Consider the following 20,127-nt stretch of genomic DNA (forward strand, 5'->3'; position numbering starts at 1 on the left):
GTCCTTCTGTGTATATGTTTGCCTTATTGGTTGATAAATAAAGCACTTTTGGCCAATAGGAAGCAAGACAGATGGGACTAGGAGTCAAGGAGGAGCCTGGGAAGTGTAGTCAAGAGTAGGGAGTTGCCATGTGATCTCAGGAAGAGAGGACGCATGAGGCTGGCGTCCTCAGTGAGATAAGACTTTATAGAAATATATAAATTAGTAGTCATGGGTTAATACTTAAGCAGATCTATCCAATGAGAAGCCCTGAACATTGGCCGATAGTATTATAACTAATAGAATCTCTGTGTGTTATGTGGGGTTGATGTGGCTCAGGGACCAGGCACACGCACGCACGCACGCACGCATGTACAGATTTGGAGTGAGTGAAAAATTAAAGGTGGTATATATAGCTTTAGAGTACTTAAAATTTTTTTAAGAATTAGTTTTAAAATTGCAGATATATATGTGTGAGTTTACCGGTTGAATGTGTACATGTGAGTACAGGTACGTATGGAGTACAGAAGAGGGAATTGGATCCCTGGAGGTGGACTTAAAGGTGAGCTTAAAGGTGAGCTGCATGACATGGGTGCTGGGAACCCAACCCAAGTCCTTTGGAAGAGCAGCAAATGCTCTTAACCACACACCCACTTTCTCTAGCCCCATGAGTTAAAATTATTAAGCAATTTTCTTCTGGATAACACTTTGATGGGTATTACAATAACTTTTCTACAATGGTGTGGCTATTTCCTATACTACTCTATACTTAAAATCCTTGCTAGGGTAAATTTTATGAAATGTATTCTTGAGAAAGGGCTAAGGTCACAAATTCATGGTTTTTGTTAATGTTCAGTGCTTTTGACTGCTCTTCCATGTAGAGGGAGACTTTTCTCTGTGCATCCTGGTCCCACTTGGACTGGTTTCTCTATGCACATTGGGTCCCCACAGCCACTTATAAGATAGCCACTTAGAGACTTAATATATTATCTGTAATTGTTTGGTCAATTACTTAGACTTACTACTGGCTATCTCTACCTATAAAGTAACCCATTTTTAATATTCTATATTTTACCATGAGGCATGTGGCTTTTTACCTCATATCTTGCTTCCCCAGCAGCTACATGGCATCTCCCCTGACCCTCATCTTCTTTCTTTCTCTATCTTTGTTTGGAATTCCCACCTGCTTCACTCTGCTAAGCCATTAATTATTGAGACAACTTTATTCATCAACCATTGAAAACAATGCATATTCACAGCACACAGAAGAATATCCTACATCATCCCTTCCTTTTTGTCTAAATAAAAGGGAAGGTTTTAACATAGTAAAATTATATTTAATAAAACAGTTATCAAGTAAGAATTACAGTTACAATATTTAGTCTATTTACATATGGCAAAATTTAAAGAAAATATCATCTATCCTGCCTTTGTTAAGTTTAAAGCTTCATATCTAACTTATCTTTTGTCATAATTAAGAAAAAACTATAACTATCTGTCTTTAACTCCATCAAAGACCCCAGAAGGATATAACATTATCTAAGTAAACAAGAAGTACTGGAGTGTAACCTGGAATACAGGTTACAAAGTGTGTTTATTACAAATGTGTGATTGTAGTTAATATCCGCATGGCTACAGTGTCTAGGCCCGGGCTATCCAAAAGAAACATGTCCAAACCACAAATCTGAGCCATTCATGAAATCTTAATTTTCTAGATGTCCTGTTGAAAGTCAAATGAAACAGGTGGAATAATTTTAGCAAATTTGATGTGGCTAGATAATGTCACAGTGTCATTTAAACATTTAATGAGATATAGTGATTGCCGGAATGTTTCACATTTCAACGTGAGCCTTCACAAACCTGGCTTATTTAGACTTTTACATTTCATGTGTTGAGTAGGCCTAGGGCCTGCTTTGGTGTACAGCACAATTCTATATAGAGAGAGTTTTGTATCATTTCTTATAATGTATTCTTGTTATATTTATTGTATGTATATATGTATGCGTGTATGTTTGCTCGCATATGTTGTTGGTATGCATATTCCATGGCAAGAATGTGGACATAAGATGACAGCTTGTATTAGTTGGTTCCACCTTCCATCATGAGTTCTGGATGCAATGTAGTCCGTAATGTCTCTCCTTGATCATTTTCTTTCTTATAATTCTTTAAAGTTCTCATCCACAAGCAGACTGCCACTTGTACAAAGTGAGTTACTCAATTAGTGTCAGTATCAGACAGATCTCTTAGGTGGCTAGGGAACCACCATGTCAGGTATTGTGTGTGTGTGTGTGTGTGTGTGCGTGCGCGCGCATGCGTGCATGTGTGTGTGTGTGTGTGTGTGTGTGTGTGTGTGAAGTCATCAAAGTTCATCAGACTTGGTTCCTGGCCCCTTTGACTTTGGCTAAGCTGCTTCATCTCTCTTCACATCATCTCTCTGCTTTTCCCTTTGGGCTTCTTTAGAAGCTGCATGAGTGACATTATTCTGGTGCTTGTCATCTTCTGATCATTATTCTGCACCAATATTTATTTTATCTGCAGCATCATTACACAAAGGGACTACTAAGAATCTTATATTTTCATCAGCTCAGGACTTTAGAAACCATTGCTGACTTTGGGGTCATTTTGTGTCATCCCTGGAGTGTGATAGGCTGGTTGGCATTTGGTGGGTGGGCTTTAATGGTTCTAAGTTCTAGGGCTTTGTGAGACTGAGTGAGTTTCAACCAAGATGTGTGGGCACAAAGCATTGTTGCAATGCTGAAGCTCGCTCCTCTGACTTTAGAGATGTAAAGCTGATTGGCAGTTGTGGCAGTAGAGCATTCATCAAGGGGAGAGCTGATCTCTTAGCATTCTCCTCTTAATAACCACCTGGGATGCTTTGCTTCCCTGGGGCCATGTGCATTTCTTAGAAATTGAATGCATACCTCTTTATCTGCATGCTCTTCAATCAGGATTTGAATTTCTGCTTGCTAGTGCCAGCCTGGATCGTAAATTTAACATTGGGTTTTTATCTTGGTAAATTTATCAGATTCAGAAATGTGATCCGCAATGTGAAATAAAGCACTCAAAGCCAGGAGTGAGCAGGACTCATCTGTTGCTCAAGTTTTGTTCTGCTTCTTGTTTGATCTTCTTTAAAAAAAAGTTGGCTCTTTGAGATGTGCTCAGAAGTAAGATGTTTCTAATATTACAATAAAACTATTAATGAACCCATTATAAGAAAATGAAAATCTTACCTTTCTGTGTCAGTGATGAGAGAAAAATACCGGTGACCTCCAATTTTCTGTAATTGTATGCGGTTTCCTTTCATATATGTTATCCATTTTCCTATTTAACCCCATCTAGCACAATTATCCCCTTTGTATCTATTTTCTCTAAATGGTGTTCTGAATGGTTTGAATTGTGAGTTAATGATTATTATAACCCTATAGACCTCTTGCCCCCCTTCCGTCCCTCTCCTACATATTTTGGTTCCTCTTTAAAGACAGAAACACAGAGCCTGTTTCCCAGAGGCGTAGTTTTGTGATCTTCCCCAGCAGAGAGTTGTGCCCTCTTTAAAAGAACGCCTGTGCACAGCTTTGCTTCAGTCTGGTTGTCTTTCTGTGTCAGAGCTCTCATGACGTAGTGAGCCACTTTAAGTGTCACTGTAGCCAAGGGCACAGGCAGGGGGCTTCATCAAAGATGAAACAAGCGGGTAAAAATGACTTAAAATAAGTAGGAGAAAAGCCCTTTATGTATTTAACTTTGTGTTAATTTAAAAACATTTTCACTCTTTCTGAGAACCATAAATAGAGTGTTATTTATTAAAATCAGCAGCTAGTCTCTATTTGACTTCACTGGCTCCCTAATGACTTATTTTTGTTTTAAAGTTTCCTTTGAAACTATTTCTAAATTCCTATATCAGGATATTAGATTTCAGGGAAGTCCTACCTTCCATCCAAACCCAAATATGGGCTTCCCAAACTATAACATCATCTGGGTGCTACTTAATATTTTTGTTTGGGTGATTCCTCAGTTACTGAGCAATGCTATGTGGGAGTAATCATTACTTATGGGACACAGTTTCTCATCTTTCATCTGACCTTTGTGCCAAAGAACTAGGTAGGCACTGGACCACTGATCTACAACCTCGGCTCCCATCTCCATAATGTATAGAGGTTTGTAAGAGGACCTGCCCTTGGTAAGTGGGAGCTTTGGTCCCACGTCTCACAGGTCCTGCTCTGTATGGTCAAACATGTCACATACTATTTGATCCACTAGATAAGATTAATCATAGTTCTTCTCAGGAGCTGTAATTTGTTTTTACTTTTTTGGTAACCCTTTGTCGATCACATTAATTCAAGACTTCTCATTATGACATTAAAATATTTCTTTAGGGTAGGACTCTGATCTTTCGAATCTCAGCCCTTGTTTCTCTAGAAACTATGCTGGTCAAGATAATCTATCCCCTCAAGAGACCAAGATGTCCATCTTTTAAGGAGTGAGAGGACTAGAAGAGACCGTCTCTTGTTTTTATTTCTTTTTTGAGATATACAGGATCTCTCACCATTCCAGAACTTGCCAAGTAGGCTGTACCCACAAGCCCCGAAAATCTACCTATCTCTGTCTGCTCAGCACTGGATAACACGTGTGCTGTCACACTTGTGTTATGGGTTGGGCCCAAGTACTGTATCTCTGAAATTTCTCTAAAAGTAATTTTTGAATATTCTGATTACAAAGTGTTAAATAATGGAGGTGATCAATATTGTAGTTTCATTTATTCATTACTTCCACATGTTTGGACCCCATACATAGATATGCATATTATCTGTCCATAAAAATAGTGGGCTGGAGAGATGACTCAGTGGTTAAAACACTTGCTGTTCCTGCAGAGTACCCCAGTTTGGTTCCTTGCATATCCCTGGTAGTTACAGCTGTCTGTAACTCTAGTTCCAGGAGATCTGATGCCATCTTCTGACCTCCATGAGTACCAGGCATTTATGTGGTGCACAGGCATACATGTAGGAAAAATACTCATATACATAAACTAAAAAATAAATCTTGTTTTAAAAGTAAGTAAAAATCTAAACAGCTTTATTGAAATCTAATTTGTATATCAAAACCCACTGTAAATGTATTGTATGAGGATGTTAAATTAATTTTTAGAGTAGTATAACCATTGCCATAATCCAATTTTAGAATGATATCAATTTCTTAACTCTCCTTTGTTTCATTTTCTCTTAATCCTCAGTCCCAATTAACTCCACGCTACTGTCAGTTTACTCTTGGTATATTGGAGTTTTCTAGATTCTTCATAAAAATGGAATAAAAAATATATAGTCTTTTACATCTGGGTTCTTTCACTTAACACAGTGTTTTTGATGTTTATCTGTGTTATAGCAAGTGTTAGGAGTTTGCTCCTTTTTATTGATGAATGCTATTTCATTGAATTGATATCCCATGCTTGGTTTTCCCAGTAATTATCTGATAGACCTTTTCCAGCTTTCCCTCACTGCTGAGAGAGTGTGTGTGTAATTATGTGGATACATATATGTGTGTAGGTGTATGTATATATAATGACTAGGAATACAGCTACAGAGTTACAGGGTCAGGTAAACTTGCACGCCAGCTTCATATTATCATCTCAAATGTTTTCTTCTCGACAGTCTCAAGCCCTTTCCTTTGGCGCCCCTTTCCTTCAGGAGCATAGACTCACAAGAATTTGGTCTCTTTTTCCTGCTGTCTCTTGAAGGTCATGCTTCAGGCTCATTTGCATGATCTCCGGCTTCACCACTTTGGTTTGTCTGAGCCAGTGAGCAGTCATTGCAAGCACTTCTCACTTAGACTGCTAGGAGACAAGCTGATCCCACTGAAACCTGAGCCTTTGGGAATGCATTGTGTTATCTTAGTTACTCCCGAGCCCCTGTAGCTAACTATGACAGAAGCAAGTTGCGGCTGAAAGATTAGTTACTCCTGATTTCGTCTGACCCACGTTCGAGAGGATGCAGTTCCTGATGACAGGCAGACATGGCAGTTGATGGCAGCTGGAACTCAAGGCTAGGGCTCCTCACATTTTGATGGACCAGGCAACAGAGATCGGGGACTGGGATTTGGGCTGGGCTGCAACCATTACAGGGCCACTATCTGTACCTCCTCAAAGGTGGCCTACCTCCCCATAGTACCAACAGCTGTTCAGATGAATGACCAAGTACTAAGACACATAAGCCTGTGGGGGCATTTCACATTTAAAGCATAACGCTAATCTTGGTGGCACTTGTCTGTCTCTACTCTTAGTTTTTTATGTTTCTTCAGTCAGCACCTCTTTAACCCCTTGTCCTACTGCTGGCCCCTATGAATACTGATTGAGTAGTCAGTGTCTCTGGCTTTCTTATTTGATCATTTTCATCTCTTCCTTTGTTTCTGTATTAGACACTAAAACACGTTGAAGTTTATCTTTTTGTGGTGACCCATTCTTCTTTCCTATGTATTCATACACATGTCTCATAAGAATAGTCTACTTTTATATTCTCTTCTTTCTTATATCTTACTGACCAATCCACTTAAAATTGTGGTTAAATGAAACCCACAAGAGGAACGTAGCCTGCTAACAAATGTGAAGTAGACGGAACAGGACTATCAACTACAAACTTGGTGCTGGACTGTAGACTTCCTGACCTTCCTCATTTTGCGTGACCGAAACTCTAACCCTGTTGCACAGAGGCCCCCTAGATCTCATCCCACGGTTGGCAACCACCTTCCATTCTGTGTTCGAGTTTGACTTCACTGGGCATCTTGCATGCTGCTCTTCTGTGGTTGGTTTCTTTCAGTTACCCTCCTGTCCTCCACGTTCATCTGTGTTGCAGCGTATCCTTTACCAAGGCTGAATAATAATTTGTTGTGTGTGTGTGTGTGTGTGTGTGTGTGTGTGTGTGTGTGTGTGTGCGTATCACCTTTCTTTTAACCGTTTATCTGTCCATGGGCATGAAGGTTGTTTCTACCTCTTGGCTGTTGGGGATAATGTTGCAGTGAACTTGAAACTACAGAGTCCTCCCCATGAGCCCTTTCTCAACTCTGCTGGGTAAATACCCAGGCATGAGGCTATTAGATCACATAGTAGCTCTACTTTGAGGTTTTTTTTTTTTGACAAAGTTTTGCTGTGTATTTAAACTGTCTTTATGACCATAGAGCATTTCAGGCTGGCCTTTAATCCACAGTAGTCCTCCTACCTCAGCCTCCCTGAACTGGATCATACCACTCCTGGCCCTGGCCTTTACAAACCCCGCCTTTTTTTTGGTGGAATCAGCATATTGTTTTCTATAGTGACTATATGTCATACTGCATACTGCCATAAAAGGGTTTCTGATGGGTCCATATCATCTCTATAGTACTTAGTTTATAGAGTTTTGTTTGTTTGGGGGATAATAATATAATCAGATGTGGGTGATGTTCTGGGCGTGGTAGATGGAATTTTATTGTAGTTTTAACTTTTGTTTCTCTAACAATTAGTGATATTGAGCAACTTTTCCTATAGACACTGTCCTTCATCCATTTTTAATTGAGTTGTGTTACTTTTGTTATTGGACTGACATTCTAATCTCTCCCCAGGTGTTAACCTGACTTGCCAATTCCCTAAACCAAACTTATTAGGTTTTACAAGCGACTATCTTGTTTAGTGAGTTATGCTTGTAACTAAGTTGAAAAGCGTGGGTGCTGGTAGGCGCTGGGAAGCTCTTGCTGACGCTGTTTGTGATTTTGCTATAGGGCACCAGCTCTGTTTATGAATCTCTTTTGCCAGGCCTGGCCATCCTCTTCCTTGTTCTCTCCCTTACTTCACCCCATAATACCTAATGATCCCCTTGTGTGGGTGATATCACCAAAGAATTGATCCCTGGGTCACTGACATTTTCTTGACTGTGTATATCTTCACACATCCAACTGTATACATTGCTTCTTCCTTAAAGAGTTGACCTCCAGACCAAGTTAAGTGATATTTTAAATAGCAATAATTTTACTTATTTTGAGTAACTATCACTTGTCCCCAAAGTCCTTGTCAGAAAGATTTTATGCTGCCGTACTAGTATATATTAAGGTGACGGTTACCATTGATTCAGATGAGAAATGGTGCAATGAGTAGTGAAATGACTTTACACAAGCATCTGAGCTGCCCAGCCACACCCCACTCCTGAATGTGCCTTTAGAGAAGAGCTTCTTCTACTGGCTGACTCTTTCCTCCATGCCATCCTTACTCATAGAGTTTCCTTTGAAATTAGGGAACCATGCAATAATGTTGCTCATAATATCTCAATTACTTTAAGCTTTTAGCACGCTAAGAACAGTATTTAATATTATTTGCTATTTTGTTGTCATTTGGGAGCAGAATGAGGTCATTTTTAAAAGTGCCTTTGACATTTACATATTTGTACAGTTGGAACACAACAGTAAAGGAGAAGTGTGTTGGCATGCTCTTAATTAGGGAAGATGTAATTGTACAGAAGGTTGAATTTGGGTTGCGTGCAGGCAGAGTGGCCCGCAGGAGACATTTTAAATTTCCCATTTTCTCTTGCCTTATATACTTTGAGTGTAAAGCAGACCCTATATATGCATATGGGAATAATTAAATGCAGAGATGCGGTGGTTGTTAGCCAGAAAGGATGCCTGAAATATGTGGATAAGCCTGGGTATTTGTTTAATGTTAATTGGAATATTGGTTTTCAGTTAAAGATGCCAAAGCTTTAGAAAACTAATTGGATTTAGCTTCCTATTTAGCAGACTACTTCAAATCCCCAAAGTCTTCCACATCCGAAACTAATTTTTCTTGATTGTATCAAGTCCACTCATGAGCAGAACAAGGGTTGACATAGTTTTTTAATATTTGAAGTATTTTTTGACAAGACTTCAGCACGGTTGCCGGTTTAGCCCTCATGGTCGGGATCACTGAAGCCAGGCACAGGTTCTGTGTTCTCCAGGGTTAGTGCATAAACTGGTCCTGAATTAAGCCACATGGTCCCTTTTCCTACATACTTATGCCTAAACTGAGCTGCTGACCATTTTCCAGGAAACTACACAAAATGGTATATTAGTTCTAATGAATTCTGTACACTTTTAATATCATCCTATGTACATGCATTTAGCTTCTTCAGATGTGTGTTAGGAAATGCATTTTGTGGTGGTCTTTTAGTGGGTTTGAGTCTTGACTGTCTCCAAATGTTTGAGTGATATATATTTGGGGTTAATGAGCAAAAAGCCTCATAAAACTAGAACATTTGATCACTGAAAGGCACTTTATTCAGGGGGTAGTGTAGGTGGCTGTGCTGGTGAAGGGTCGTTGGAGAGCTAGGGTATGAAAGTCCTTTGTATCCCGAAGAGGTGTATAGAGGTATTCAGTTCTTTACTCCTTCTTCCTCCCTCCCTCCCTCCCTCCCTCCTCTCTCTCTTCCTCTCACCCTCTCTCCCTCCCTCCACCCCTCTCACTCTTTCTTTTTTCAAGACAAGGTTTCTCTGTGGCTTTGGAGGCTGTCCTGGAACTTGATTTGTAGACCAGGCAGACCTCGAACTCACAGAGATCTGCCTGCCTCTGCCTCCCAAGTGCTGGGATTAAAGGCATGTGCACTACACCACTACCTGGTGATGTATTTGCTAAGACGGTTTTAGCCTCAAGCACAGGTTTTTAATCTAGACAATAATTTGGAAGGTGGGGTCATGTTCTCTTCTAGTCTAATCTTTTGCTATTGAATATAATTACTTAAGAATTCAAAAGACAAAATGGTACATGTCAAGTGAAATATGAGCAGTCACATCAAATGTGGTAATTGATTTAAAATTCATTTAAGTCATCCTGACTGATATCAATAGTGATTAAGGTGGTTTGAAGAAGAAATGATCCCTATAGGCTCTAATATTTGAACATTTTGTCCTCAGTTGGTGGTGTTGTTTGTGGAGGTTAGGAGGTGTGGCCTTGCTGAAGGAAGTAAGTTTGTCACTGAGAACAGGCTTTGAGAGTTTAAGGCATTACCCTACTTCTAGTTCTCTCTGCTTCATGCTCTGGGTTCAAGATGTGAGCTCTTGGGTTCGTGTTCCTGCTTCCGTTTATGCCATTCATTGCTATGCCTGTGCTCCGCCGTGCTGGGCTCTTCACCCTCTGGAACTGTAAGCTCCAGTAAGCTTTCTTCTTCTTCTTCTTCTTCTTCTTCTTCTTCTTCTTCTTCTTCTTCTTCTTCTTCTTCTTCTTCTTCTTCTTCTTCTTCTTCTTCTTCTTTTTTTTTTTTGTAAGCTTTCTTCTTTAAGTTACCTTGCGCATGGTATTTTATCACAGCAACAGAGAAGTAACCAATACAGCAACTAATAGAAGTTATGTAGATTAATGATGGGGTATTCCAGTGTGGTGGTCCTGTTGTTTTTTTCATCTGGGGTTGTACTAAGACCTGTCTTGTAGAAAAGTTCACAGCCTTGCTTTTGGCTCATGTTTCCTCCAGGGCCTTAAACTCTTTAGCTGTCGAGCACTGCATATTTCAGCTGACAGAGATTTTTTCCTAGTCTGTTTCTCGTGTGTCTCTGGGTTAAGATGAGACCCAGCCCTAACGTGTTCTCATGGGTGTGTTGTGCCTAGCACAGACAGCATGGAGTGTCGCTCTCCACATGATGGTCGATGCGCACCAGGTTTGTGCAACTCTCTGGTTCCTCCAAGGGAAGTTGGTATTTTGTCTGGGAGCTTCTGGAGGCTTGCCTTCTGTTTCTGCCAATAATTTCTCTGGGGCAAGGAAATTATTTTGCTAATGAGACAGGCACTTTCCTTTACAAGTTGCATACCTCTGTTTATTGTTCCTGCTCCTAGAACTGAGCAGTCCCTGTAGGTCCTGTGGGCAGTCTGCCATAACTGTGACTACACTGAGCTATCAAGTTATTTCAGCACTCTGTTTTGTCACTGAAGAATTTTTATGATCCTTTTGTGCTTGCAAAGTAATTATCCTGGAACAAGAATAGGTCCCATCATCTTCTCTATGTGAAGTTACAGACATTTGACAGGTCTGTACTTGTATCATTTGAGGTAAATTATTCATTATATAACAATTAGGTTTACATTTATTTTTTCTAAGTACATTTTCCCCATGAGTCCTAATCATAGGATTAGAGACAATGTTTTAAAGTATTCTAAAATGAAAATTGTTTAAGAGCTGCTGACTAGCATTTGATATTATTTAATAGACTATATATACACCAAACACCTAGAAAAGGTAGGTTCTTTTGTTTTTTATTCAATGAGTTGATGTTTTTGGACACTTCATTAATTGACAGTGTCTATAGACTGTAGGTACCTACTGGCCTAGCTACAATATAGCCTCCAAAGTTAAGGTGTGGTGAACACAGCATTTTCAAAGTTCTTGATGCCCCCAAACCCTCTGCTCAGCCATTTTAATGTTCCTGTTTTTTCTGGACAGAGTCATGGTAAGTAAAAATAATAATTTGGCCATTTTGTTATTACGACAAATTGAAGCCAACTGTGGTGACATATTCCCTTGCAATTCCAACACCCAAATAATTGAGGCAGGGGGATTGCAAGTTTTGGGCCTTATTGAGTATATAGTGAGATATTGTTGTTAAAAATTAATTTCTTGCCTTTGACTGGGTTTGGATTTCATTTATTCTTGTTTTTCAAAATTTTTGAGTTGCATCATTAAGTCATTTCTTGTGTTCTTTCTGATTTTTTAATGTAGGTACTTAGAGCTCTAATTTTTCCTCATAGGACTGCTTTCAATGTGTCTCAGTGGTTTTGGTATATTGTGTTTTAATTTTCATTTATTTTGAGAACAGTAAAGTTAGTGATTATATGTTGAACAGGAATAATATATCTAATTAAGCTGTGTTTTCCTCTTAGTAATTTGTTTACTTGGTCTTAAGGATAAGAAGTGTACACTGTTATGTAATCACGTCCTAGGTAATGTTCTACTAGCACACATGAGAGCCATAAACTGTCTGTACCACCAAGAAGCAAGGAAAACAGAACTCCAGTGTTTGAAGAGATCAGAAAGTATCAGGGTTTGAGGAATTCTTTTTAATAATCCCTTGTGATGCTATCTCTGTCTTTTAGTTCTATGAGAAAACAAATAATCTGAAATAAATACTGCTTTGTGGCTAGGTCAATTTTAGTGGACTTCAGTTTCTTTACAAAGTTCCTAAGGGGTATAGGATCTACATAAGGTGGTGGCTATCATAAAGGCTAAAGGAAAAATTAAAAATCACTCATGGAATTTCTAACCATCTGAGTGTATTTAGTTTCTTTAAACTGAATAACTTGGGGGTTTTAGTAATCCAAATAGACTTGCAATCTTATGATGCTGACACCGTTTGTTTTCCAGAGAATCAAAAGCCATGCTCCTCTGCCTAGATTTTATGCTTTTGTATTCTCCTTCATTACAACAATATAAGGTTATCTTATGGTGGCAGCACTTTTGAATCCAGTGACAATCAAGATAACCAAGTATAAGGTGTCCTTGGGCTGTTAAATGAGAACTCCCCAAGGTTTTGGGATGGCAGTCATCTGTCATAGGTTTAATGTGACAAGATGGAGAAGAAACAGCACTAATCCAGACAAAAAGATAGAAAAGGTAGCGAGAAGCAAAACATACCCAGTGAGAGGAAGCGTGCATCTCACCCATGCTGGGAATCCCACCCAGAGCCTTTCACATGCCTGGCAAAAGCTCAAACCCTGAGCTGTACTCCCAGCCCCTAAAGACACATTCAGTTTATGTTTTCCCAGTAGATCTTATTGAGAATACATGGGCATATGTAACAGAACATTTGAAGGGTGTGTCAGGAGCCCCTAGGTTTGTTAGTTTGCCTGTTACATGCATTTTTTATTATAATTCTCAGTCATTTCTATACCTATTCCCCTCCCACTGGGTCCCTTTACAAAGTTCCCTCTTCCCACTCTATGCCCTCATTTGTGTGTGGATGAGAAGTTTTTCAGGGGATAAGGGCAACTTATCTGTGGTCACACCAAAAACGTGGGACCTTCCCACATCAAGCTTTAACTGCCATAGTCCCTTTTGAAGGCAAGGGCGTCATGGGGCCATCTTTCATCCATGGGTCTTATGCAGAAAACAATGGCTAATGTGAACCCAGGAGTGCAATAGCTGTGCCATGCCCGGAAGATACCTTTGTTGCGCATTTCCCCATCTTTGACTTTTATATTTCTCAATCCCCTCTTCCACTGTGACCCTGGCCCTTCGGAAGAGTGTTACAGCTGACTCTGTTGAGGCAGAGAACTTCTCCATCACTAATTATCTGCACTCTGGTCAGTTGTAAGTTCGGTACACTAGCCCTCACCTGCCGCAATAGAAAGCTTCCCTGTTGAAGGTGACACAGCACTGACCTGTGGGGATAAATGTGAATGCTTCAAGCACAACTTTAATTCCACACTTGGGAGGCAGAGGAAGGGAGAGCTCTGTGAGTCTGAGATCAGCCTGATGATCTACATGGTGTGCTATAGGCCACTCAGGTACATGGTGAAATCCTATCACAAAATAACAACAACCCCCCCCCAAAAAAAAACTCTGAAGTAGGGACTGGCAAGGTAGCTCAACTGTTAAGAGCACTCAACTGTTTTTATAGAGGACCCATGTTAATGTCTCAGACTCACAGGGTGACTCACAGCCATCTCTAATCTTCAGTCTCCAGGGGATCGACACCTTCTTATGGCCTCTGTGGGCCACACATGCACAGGAGAGGGCAAGGATTCTTTTATCCAATGTATACAAGTTCAAAACAAACTATAGATTTTAGGGTTCAGAACCTGCTATTAATCAGTATAGACCTTGGGGACGGGCTGTTAATGTCTGAAGACTTGTAGTTATTTGTTCCTTTAACACTCTTTTGTTGAATGTTTTTTTGTTTGTTTGTTTGTTACTTTTTGAAGCAGTTCCTTGATATGTAGCCCAGGTTAGCCTTGAATTCAAGAGCATCCTGTCCTCAGCCTCCCTCATGATAGGATTATGGGTGGTCATGCCTGGCTAAGGAAATGCTATTCTGATGCTTGCTATATGCCCGCCTACTGAGTTCTGATGGTCATCTATCTATACCATCTCATTGAGGCCCCAGCAGTACCCAAGGCAGGCACAGTCCTCATTGCCATGGAGTTTAGCAGCTAGTGGGACTGCTCAAGCTATTACACATCTGTAGCTTACAGCCATTTTAACTGTAGAAAGCGGTGGTGCCAGGGCACATGTGGGACATCAGGGGGAGATAAGGAGAGGTACCCAGTTGTCTGCTTTAACACTGAAGCCCCAGTGTCCATTTGTCTTTGTGTGAATAGGGTTGTAGGACTATGGCTTGTCTGGTTCTTTTAGGAAAACCTTTCATTTATCTACATTGGCTCAACAGATATTCATTAGGACATTGGACAACAGTGTCAGGAAGGGAGGTAAAATACATTTGAAGTGGTTGTTCTTAAGTAGTTCCCAATCTAGTCAGGGAGATGAGAAGTCCACTCTAGAAGCTGACATGGGCACAGCATTTTACAGCAGTTTTTAGATATGGTACCTAATCCATAAAGCTATTTTAGCGTAAATAATGTACTAAGCCTCTTGAAAATCTATTATTTTTATTTTTTAATTTCAAATACATACTAGTTCAATTCTATTTTGACCCATGAGAGGCTAAATGAGTCTTTTGGGTACTGTTCTGTGAAAAAAAAAAACATTTATAGCATTATCTCCCTGGGAGAGATTCCTTCTATGATAAAAATGCCTTCCTGAGAGACACTTTGAGAATGTGGTAATTGAAGTCAGAGGCTTCCTCTTCTTAGCATTTCCTGTTACTATATTGGTGGCATTCAGTCTTCTACTACACATAGATATGCTTTCAATTCAGTTCAAGATTCTATTAGCAAGTGATTTCCATCCCTTACTGCAGTTCTGATTGCCTGCTTGTCCCGGACTGAAAAACATTTCCTAGGTTCTGCCTGGGCTCTGAGGCAGGGATATCAGGAGTGGCTAGAAGAGCCTTCCAAAGACATGGATATTAAGAATGTTTGGTACGTGCTTGGCTAGAGGGATGTACTCCCTCAAGCCTCTTCTAATCAAAGTGAGTGTTTCCTTTTGACTTCTGGAAACTGAAGTCTTAGTACCACTCTTTTCTCTAAGCCCAGTCTTTGCTTTCAGGCACTTTCCAGTGGATGTCAACATGTGATGAGGAGAGATGAACAATGGAGCTTGTACTGATGATCTGTGTTCACTCTTTCAGTGTGGGAACATTGTGTTAGTAAGGGAGGATAGACACTACATGAGGTACCGTGCATTCATGCCTGGGTAAGTTCTGTGGGGACCTGACATGGTGCTTAGCACACAGGAGAATTGTCAGAATTCTTAGACGATATTGCGATGAATGCTTTTAGCCTCTGAAACGTGCTGGTTCGGAGAGTAGCACATTAGCAATTCCTGTCGATGCTTGTAGATCTGTAGCTGTGTATCCACGCTGAGGTTCTATCTGGTTGTGATGGAGTACTGTCAAGACATTGCCTGTGCTTTCTGTGCAAAGACTTCTGTCTAGCTGAGGACCCATGGGTGTGTTTCACTTATGGAAATGAGAACAAGCACTGACAACAAAAGAGCACAATCTCTTGGGACTGCATGGTCAATGTCAAGCATGGTGACTCTTTGTAATACAATTCTGACGCTTGCATTGCTGAGTCATTCTCTCTCTCTCTCTCTCTCTCTCTCTCCCTCTCCCTCTCCTTCCCTCCCTCCCTCCCTCCCTCCCTCCCTCCCTCCCTCCCTCCCTCCCTCCCTCCCTCCCTCCCTCCCTCCCTCCCTCCCAGATTTTAGAGCTGGGTCATGAAGGGTCTTTTCACAGTGGAAACCATTTTCACCCAATTAATTGGATGAAAACAAAGGCTGGTTCCATGCCCTGTGGTTATTGCTTTACCAGCAGGAGGCATGGATTGAATTTCAGGCTCCCAGGTCAGCAGGGACCTAGGGTCCACATGGAGAGAGCTGAGTGTGAAAGCATCATGTAGCCATCTTTCTGGTTGACTTAATAATAGATGAGTGCAGAAAACAAGAGGGGTGATGTTGACAGCATAGAAGCCTACCTCAGGCTACAGAAGAAATTTGGGGAGTGTGCTAGCAGAACTCCTAAAAAAAAGTTTCCATCTTTCCCAGTCTTACAAAAAGAGCAATCAACAAAACCCACTGATCAGATGGCAGGCAGTCTTTCATGCTATTATGTGCCCATTTAGTGAGCCAATAATACCCTTAGCTTGAAGTCGTTAACAGGCATACCTTGCAGTGTCACTTTTATTCTCTGCCCCTATAGCATTCACCAAAATCCCATTATGCAATTGAGTAGCATTACATGTTAAAAAGTTAATTTGTTCTGCATTCCATTAAAATTGCACATTTTCCCTGTGCATTGGTCCTTCCATCTTGCTTAAAACCTATAATTTAAGCTCACACCATGGTGAAGTCTTAAGTAACCTTTTGCCCTTGCTACCTTAATTATTCTCCACCACATGGGCTATTTTAGGGGCTGTGACAATGGGTTAACTATGTGCTAGTTAATGAAAATACCTACCACTTAAAAAGAAAAATGTGGGTTTGGAGTTTTAATTAAATTATTCATCAATAGTGAGATAAAATATACTTTTTTTGAGAAAAATAGACTTTGAAGTGACTAATAATTAAGTAAGTTTATGGAAATGGGAGCTTGTTTAAAAGTACCAAACTATTTTCTTTATAAATGTAATAGTTTTTGAGTTAAATTCACTTTACCTTATTATGTAAATATGCTTAGAGTTTATGATAAATAGTAAGCATAGAACGTCGTGAAACCAGGTTTTAAAGGTGATGGTGTGACACAAATACCTCTCTTTATTTGATTACAAATGCGTTGATTTTTAAAAAGATTTTATTTTTGCAGTATTGTGGTGAGTAAATAGTAAACTGCTCTAGGGAGTAGAATCTCACAAAGGAGACTAAGTGCCTGAGAAGCAGGCATTTTCTTAGAAGCAGTTGATACATCATTTAGCCTGCCTTTATTTGATAACTATCTAATCCAGTATCAGTCAAGTTCAGCGAGAATAGTACTGATTATTGTGGATTTTATTCTCAGTATCAGAGTATTAGACCTTGGTTAATTTCCTCCCTAAAGAGGATAGAAAGAATTCGCCTCAAGTACATAAAGACGAGCCCACAGTCTTCCAGCTGCCCACAGCTGAGATGGGACAAGGACCAGGCTTGCTGAGGCAGCTTGGTGGGATTGTCAGAGATTTGAGGGTCACCTGAATGGTCTGACTCTGTTGCTGCCCATCTTTGTGGTTGTGGGCAGGTTGTTACAGCTCTGAGAACTCTGTCTGCTCCTCTGTAAACTGGGGTACCTTTCCCACTCAGGCACTGATAATTTCTCTAAGAGCTTACAGGTAGGACTCCTCTTTGGCAGGCCTGAGTTTCCTAAGACACACAGTTGTTTTGTAGCAGTCATTCATGCGAATAATAAGGCCCTAGCACCATGGCTCTTGGCTTTGGGGTCTGGCCTTGCTGCTAGCCAGGCGCGAGACATGCGGGGTGCTGGTGTGTAGCTGGCTCACCCCAGCTTGGGTGAGGTCTAGGCCGACATTGATGCTTAGGCTGCTGGGTACTTCGGTACTTTTGTTCTATGGCCTAGCACTCCTCACTGTACTCTGATGTGCTATAGAGAGGGGGCCTTGCTCAGACGCTCACTGCCCCCTTCCCCTAGAAGAAATGTTCCATGGAAAGTTTCCTTGGGAAACCTCTTTGAGAGATTTATGCAGATTATAAAGTCAAAAGAAGGGGTCATTCCAGACTTTTCTTTCCAGGCAATGAGGCCAAAACATAATTTTAGCAGGTATTAGTAAAAATTGAGAAGTATTTTCTCCACTGGGATTCTCGCCAACGTCTGTGCTGGCAATGTCCAAGACAGCTGAAGTGAGGCTTTCCCTTGTGGAGAGGGTTCCGAGGGAGCACAGGCTTCTCCAGACACTCCTCTGTGGAATTTGGGGCCAATATAAATTAATTTACTTTTCACTGAGAGATCTTCATGCAGAATATTGACTACAGGTGCTGAGGTGGGTGGTAAGGGAAACATTGAGACCTGAGTGCTGGTCACTGGATAAAGCAGATATAAGTCACTTGGCTACTTCCCAGTAAACTACAGAACCACCCACTTTAATACAGTTAGAATGACAACATGGCAGCAAGCCGGAAACCATGACTTCTTAAGAGTCTGGACCAGGTGCGTCCAGGGATTTACTGAACTCTTCAGGTAATTGAAGGTAGATCTTTCAGTTTGCTTAGAGGTGATGAGCAAAAAAATCTAGCCGTAAGTGCATAATAAGAAAAAGGACTTGACAATGTTTAAAAATGCTTCCTTTACCATATGATAATCAATGAATGTACACAACCTTTTGAAACATGTGAACAAATATTTTGGGTGTGTGTTTGTAAACTCAAACAGTTGTTAATGGACCCTGGAAATATGTAAACCTCTACGAGAACATTTTGTTCACATGTAGCAGAGATCTAGGCATACTTTATTGATCTTTTTGTGGAGAACAACAGGGAATGTTCCAGTAGAGTGCAGCAAAGGCTAGTGGTTGAAAACAAACACTTGCCTTTCCTTGGGCTTATGTGTGGGGACATACAGGAATTTCACATTTAAGAAACCAGTGGAAACATCAGAAGCCTAGAGCAGGGGTCTTTGTGTATTGCTGCTGCCTTGGGGGATGCTCATGCCTGTCCTTAGGGGCTTCTCTGGTTTACTATGCAGCATACGTCTGTTTTGAAGAAGGAGCGTGGAAAATCAGCATGGCATATCTTGACTTATTAAAATACAACTTCCCAAAGCATGAACAGAGAATTATATATCAGAAAATACAGATATGGGGAAAGAAATAATAATTACCCAAGTCTTACCACTAATATGACATAATTTTAATTGAGTATATATACTTCCAGGTTTGTTAATATGTGCTATTGTATAAAATGTAAGAATAGAAACACTTTTAAATGGGTCCATATGGCATATGGAGTGTTTTTCTTATGTAATTATAAATTATGTATGAGCTTATAGTACTACTGATGTGATAAATGTATTAGTTACTATAAGATTGTTTCCTCTTTCTGAGAAAATGTGGCATACTGCTTCACAATACTGTGCAGGCATTCATTTCACTCTGAGAGTCACTATCGTTTGAGTTCAGACCACAGTAGAATTGATGCATAGCACGGAATAAACCTTCCCCATTGCAGAGCAGCTGGTTCTTTTTTTTTTTTTTTTTGGTAATTTACTTTGAGAAGCTTCTCTTTCTAGTTTCTAACCCACTTCTTTTTTAGGGAGGGAGTGGTATTTGTTAATAGTATGTGGTTGCATAGTGGTGATTCTTAAAATATGCTTGGATCTGTGAAAAAAATACTGGTTAAGTAAGAAAAATAGATGCTCAAGTTTCCTTTCCATCTACCAAAATTTGGTTACTTTTGGTTATTTTACTCAAACTCATGCTTTAAAACAATAATAATTATTAAAGTACACTGCATGTGTATATGAAGTTCTCAATAATTAAAAATATTATATAGAAGGGTAATATTTTATTTGTGTCTTGATAATTTAAGAAAAGAAGCATAAAGACCTGGAAAGTAGCTTAATGATGGAAAGCACTTTCTGCTCTTTCAGAGTTCCCGAGTTCGATTCCCAGCACTCTTATTGGACAGCTTATAATTGCCCGTAACTGCAGCTCCAGGGATGCAACACTCTTTTCTTGTCTCCAGGAAAAATGTGGCAGACTCCAAACACATACATATAGATAAAAGAAAAATAAATTTTAAAGAAAGAAGAGTTCAATTACTGTATTTGGTTTTCAACAAAGACAAGAGAGCTGATTACCAGAGAAACATCAGTTTTTATAAAAATATTGTTAATAGACATTTAGTTTGTATATTATAATATCTGTTTGAAACATAGCTGGCACAGAAATGCCCCTGAGGAAATCCTACTCAGGATGACCCAGGAATTGACTCTTCCATTAGAAGTGAGTGCCACTTATTAGCCAGCTAGGACAGTGACCACCGAGAGGGTCCTGAGCCAAGAGGTCCAGCAAGTAGGAAGATAAGACGGGTTGCAAAGAGTATGGAAGCTGCCGCTCTAGGTGGCAAAAGCTTGCAAGGCTGC

General features: G+C 40.1%; 1 protein-coding gene across 6 annotated transcripts in view; it reads left to right on the forward strand.

The window, feature by feature from the left end:
* The window catches only part of Bbs9 (Bardet-Biedl syndrome 9), a 384,009-nt gene that overhangs the window by 216,554 nt on the left and 147,328 nt on the right, over window positions 1–20,127 (forward strand). The gene's annotated exons all lie outside the window — the stretch shown is intronic.

The sequence above is a fragment of the Mesocricetus auratus genome, unplaced genomic scaffold, assembly GCF_017639785.1.
Source record: "Mesocricetus auratus isolate SY011 unplaced genomic scaffold, BCM_Maur_2.0 Super-Scaffold_100022, whole genome shotgun sequence".
Classification (NCBI taxonomy): domain Eukaryota; kingdom Metazoa; phylum Chordata; class Mammalia; order Rodentia; family Cricetidae; genus Mesocricetus; species Mesocricetus auratus.